Genomic DNA, 6,000 nt, shown 5'->3' with positions numbered 1-6,000 from the left:
ATGACAATCCAAAAACTATGGGACTCAGCAAAAGCAGTTCTAAGAGGGAAGTTTATAGGAATACAATCCTACCTCAAGAAAAACAAGAAAAATCTCAAATCAACAATCTAAACTTACACCTAAAGGAAGTAGAGAAAGAAGAACAAACAAAACCCAAAGTTAGTAGAAGGAAAGAAATCATAAAGATCAGAGCAGAAATAAATGAAATAGAAACAAAGAAAACAATAGCAAAGATAAAACTAAAACTAAATAAAAATAAAACTAAAAGCTGGTTCTTTGAGAAGATAAACAAGGTTGATAAACCTTTAGCCAGACTCATCAAGAAAAAGAGGGAGAGGACTCAAATCAATAAAATTAGAAGTGAAAAAGGAGAAGTTTCAAAGGCCAGCACAGAAATACAAAGCATCATAAGAGACTACTGTAAGCAACTGTATGCCAATAAAATGGACAACCTGGAAGAAATGGATCAATTGTTAGAAAGGTATAACCTTCCAAGACTGAACCAGGAAGAAATAGAAAATATGAACAGACCAGTCAAAAGTAATGAAATTGAAACTGTGATTAAAAACCTTCCAACAAACAAAAGTCCAGGACCAGATGGCTTCACAGATGAAGTCTATCAAACGTTTAGAGAAGAGCTAACACCCATCCTTCTCAAACTCTTCAAAAAATTTCAGAGGAAGGAACACTCCCAAACTCATTCTACGAGGCCACCATCACCCTGATACCAAAACCAGAAAAAGATACTACAAAAAAAAAGAAAATTAGAGACCAATATCACTGATGAATATAGATTCAAAAATCCTCAAAAAATACTAGCAAACAGAATCCAACAACACATTAAAAGGACCATACACCATGATCAAGTGGGATTTATCCCAGGAATGCAAGGATTCTTCAATATATGAAAATCAATCAGTGTGATACACCATATTAACAAATTGAAGAATGAAAACCATATGATCATCTCAATAAATGCAGAAAAAGCTTTTGAGAAAATTGAACACTGATTTATGATAAAAACTCTCCAGAAAGTGGGTATAGAGGGAACATGCCTCAACATAATAAAGGCCATATATGACAAACCCACAGCAAACATCATTCTCAATGGTGAAAAAATGAAAGCATTTCCTCTAAGATCAGGAAGAAGACAAGGATGTCCACTCTCACCACTATTATTCAACATAGTTTTGGAAGTCCTAGCCATGGCAATCAGAGAAGAAAAAGAAAAGGAATACAAATTGGAAAAGAAGAAGTAAAACTGTCACTGCTTGCAGATGACATGATACTATACATAGAAAATCCTGAAGATGCCACCATAAAACTACTAGAGCTAATCACTGAGTTTGGTAAAGTTGCAGGATACAAAATTAATGCACAGAAATCTCTTGCATTCCTATACACTAACAATGAAAGATTAGAAAAAGAAATTAAGGAAACAATCCCATTCACCATTGCAACAAAAAGAATAAAATACCTAGGAATAAACCTACCTAAGGAGGTAAAAGAACTGTACTCAGAAAACTATAATACACTGATGAAAGAAATCAAAGATGACACAAACAGATAAAGAGATATACCATGTTCTTGGATTGGAAAAATCAATATTGTGAAAATGACTATACTACCCAAAGCAATCTACAGATTCAGTGCAATCCCTATCAAACTACCAAAGGCATTTTTTACAGAACTAAAACAAAAAATCTTAAAATTTGTATGGAGACACAAAAGACCCCGAATAGCTGAAGCAGTCTTGAGGGGAAAAAAACGGAGCTGGAGGAACAAGACTCCCTGACTTCACACTATAGTACAAAGCTACAGTAATCAAGACAATATGGTATGGGCACAAAAACAGAAATACAGATCAATGGAACAGGATAGAAAGCCCAGAGGTAACCCCACGCACGTATGGTCAACTAATCTATGACAAGCATATACAATGGAGAAAAGGCAGTCTCTTCAATAAGCAGTGCTGGGAAAACTGGACAGCTACTTGTAAAAGAATGAAATTAGAACACTGCCTAACACCATACACAAAAATAAACTCAAAATGGATTAGAGACCTAAATGTAAGACCGGACGCTATAAAACTCTTAGAGGAAAACATAGGGAGAACACTCTTTGACATAAATCACAGCAAGATCTTTTTTGACCCACCTCCTAGAGTAATGGAAATAAAAACAAAAATAAACAAATGGGACCTAATGAAACTTAAAAGCTTTTGCACAGCAAAGGAAACTATAAACAAGACAAAAAGACAACCCTCAGAATGAGGGAAAATATTTGCACACAAATCAACATGCAAAGGATTAATCTCCAAAATATATAAACAGCTCATGCAGCTCAATATTAAAGAAACAAACAACCCAATCCAGAAATGGGCAGAAGACCTAAATAGACATTTCTCCAAAGAAGACACAGAGATGGCCAAGAGGCACATGAAAAGCTGCTCAGCATCACTAATTATTAGAGAAATGCAAATCAAAACTAGAATGAGGTATAACCTCACACCGGTTAGAATGGTCATCATCAGAAAATCTACAAACAATAAATGCTGGAGAGGGTGTGGAGAAAAGGCAACCCTCTTGTACTGTTGGTGGGAATGTAGACTGATACAGCCACTATGGAGAACAGTATGGAGGTTCCTTAAAAAACTAAAAATAGAATTACCATATGACCCAGCAATCCCACTACTGGGCATATACCCAGAGAAAACCATAATTCAAAAAGACACGTGGGGCTTCCCTGGTGGCGCAGTGGTTGGGAGTCCGCCTGCCGATGCAGGGGACGTGGGTTCGTGCCCCAGTCTGGGAGGATCCCACATGCCACGAAGTGGCTGGGCCCATGAGCCATGGCCGCTGAGCCTGCGCGTCCGGAGCCTGTGCTCTGCAACGGGAGAGGCCACAACAGTGAGAGGCCCGCGTACCGCAAAAAAAAAAAAAAAAAAGACACATGTACCACAATGTTCATTGCAGCTCTATTTACAACAGCCAGGTCATGTAAGCAACCTAAATGTCCACAGACAGACGAATGGACCAAGAAGATGTGGTCCATATATACAATGGAATATTACTCAGCCATAAAAAGGAATGAAATTGGGTCATTTGTAGAGACATGGATGGACCTAGAGATTGTCATACAGAGTGAAGTAAGTCAGAAAGAGAAATACAAATATCGCATATTAATGCATATGTGTGGAATCTAGAAAAATGGTACAGACGAACCAGTTTGCAAGGCAGAAATAGAGACACAGATGTAGAGAACAAACGCGTGGACTCCAAGGGTGAAAAGCAGGGGTGGGGAGTGGAATGAATTGGGAGATTGGGATTGACATACATACACTGACATGTATAAAATAGGTAACAAATAAGAACTTGCTGTACAGCACAGGTAACTCCACTTTGCTGTACAGTAGAAACTAACACAACATTGTAAAACAACTGTAACCCAATGAAACAATTAATTAATTAAATTAAAATTTAAAATTAATTAATTATGTTGGGAAAGGAAGTCTCCCGTTTATAGTCTTTCAATCCCCCACTCAGCCGTGTAAGAGTGGGTCTTGGGCCTGGACAATTCCTCATCAAGAGATAAAGGGCCCAGGCAGCCCTGCTGGACCTGCCAGACTCAGTGTGTGCCCCTCTGTCCTGCTTAGCTATATGCATCCCACAGCACCTGGCCAACCCCGCTGCTGTACCTGTCCCCTGCAGGGGTGGGGGGGACAGTGTCCTTCCAACGCAGCACAAGAGGGCTGCGTGCAACCAATGGCCCTGCAGCAGCTGCCGGGAGGAGCCCACTGGCGTGGAGGCCGATGCCCACTCTTGAAGCAGAACCAGCTAAGTCTCTTCTCTGTGTCAGGAGAGACTTGTTCCATCCAGTGCTTGTTTGTGTTGTTTCCCTTGGTGCCTCTGATACTAACATGCACTGGGCAGGAGTGCAAATTGCTTGACACAATTTTTTTTAAACTTCATTTAAGCACTCACCTATTGAAGTTGGCATCTGGGCTGATTCCTGGTTTAGGCTGTTACGAATAAAGCTGCTACCAACATGCATGTACAGGATTTCGTGTGAACATAAGATTTTGCTCTGCAAAAGATCCTGGGAAGCAGATGAAAAGACAAGTCACAGACCAGGAGAAAATATTTGTAAATTGAAAATCTGACAAAGGATTAGTATCTAGAACATATAAAGAATTCTCAAAACTCAACAGTAAAAACAAATAATGTAATAAGAAGGTAAGTTAAAGGCATGAAGAAACATTTCATTAAAGAGGGTCTACAGATGGCAAATCATCACATGAAAAAGACGTAAAACATCATAGGCATTAGAGAAATGCAAATTAAAACCAATGAAATACCAGAACTTCCTATCAAAATGGCTAAAATGAAAAATAGTAACGCGTCAAATTCTGGTGTGGATGTGGGGAAACCGAATCCCTCACACATAGCCAGGGATGGGACGGTAACACAGGGCAGCCGTTTGGGAAGACAGCTTGGTGGTTTCTTTAGAAACTGAACACGCAACCACTATACAAGCTGGCAGTTGCACCCCGGGCATTATCCCAGGGAAAGGGAAACTGACGTTCGCACAAAAATCTGAACACAAATGTTGGTAGCAGCTCTATTCATAACAGCCAAAACCAGGCAACAGCCCAGATGACCTTCAATGGGTGGATGCTTAAACCAGCTGCGGCCATGCACACCATGCAAAACTACCAGCCATGGAAAGGAGAGAAGATCCCAAAGTTCACACAGCGTACGATTCCATGTATATGGCATTCTTGACATGACAAAGTTATAGAATGAGGTGACATGTCAGTGGTTCCCAGGGGTAAGGAGGGGCGGGGGCAGGACGAAGTGTGGCTCCTTGGGCTGGTGCGAACGCACTGTGCCCGGCCTCCATCGCCGCGGGTTTCCTGGCAGTGATGCTGCACCACGGTTGTGTAAGACGTCATCATGAGGAGAGACCAGGTAGAGCGGACACAGGGTCTCTCTGTACTATTTTTTACAACTGCGTGTGAACCTACACTGATCTCAACACAGAAAACCAAGTTAAAAGTCCTAAGGATCAGTAATGTTTTCTGGGCACGTGCTGTGTGCCTTCCGGTCCCCATAGGAGCCCTGCAGGGTGGATGTTCTTGTTGTCCCATTTTAGATGAGGACACTGAGGCTGAACAAGGACAGACGGCTCCCCCAGGGTCACCAGCCAGTGGTGTGGAAGCTGGGGTTCTGGCACAGGGAGCTGGCCCAGCTCTTAGTACCCGCCCCCCTCCACCGCCTCTGCAGGCCTTTCAGTCTGGGCCCCATGAGGGATGTACCCTCCCTCCCTCCCTGGCCGGGCTCCTGGGCCCTCTTTGTCGGAAAGGGCAGTGTCCACTGCACCCAGTGCCCCATGCCCTCCTCCCACCTGGGCAGAGCCGTTCCTGCCCATGCACATCTCTCAGCACTGCTGGGCCAGCCCCCCACCCGGATGACCTTGGCCACAGGCACCACCTGGCCTGCATGTGGGACAGACCAGAGGACCAACTCCCAGGAGGCAGCTTCGGCCAGTGGCAGTCTGCAGGGAGACACCTGCTTCCTGTGCAGGTGTGAGCTCTGAGGCCCGGTGGTCACTGCACACTCAGGCCTCCTGTGCTGACTCCCTGCTGTTCCCGCCTGGCTTCCCCACTCCCCTATGCTGTATCCCAGGTAAAACCCTGTCCCCATCCATTCTCGGGAGACGCACCCTGAGATGTGCTCCCAGGAGATTCTGTGCCTTATCCACGTCCAGCAGCCCCTAGTCTGGAAGGCTCCCGCGTGAGTGTCCTGGGGCGGCTGCCACACATCACCACAAACTGGGTGGCTTAAAACAACAGGAATTTGTTCCCTTACAGTTTTGGAGGCCAGAAGTAGGAAATCAGTACCACCAGGCTGAAGTCAGGTGTCAGCAGGGCCGAGCTCCCTCTGGAATCTCGAGGGGAAAATCCATTATCCGTGCCTCGCTTCTCCCAGCTCCTGGAGG

Source organism: Mesoplodon bidens (assembly GCF_964165515.1).
Source record: "Mesoplodon bidens genome assembly, chromosome: 1".
Taxonomy (NCBI): domain Eukaryota; kingdom Metazoa; phylum Chordata; class Mammalia; order Artiodactyla; family Ziphiidae; genus Mesoplodon; species Mesoplodon bidens.
Note: the sequence above shows the minus strand (reverse complement) of the source record.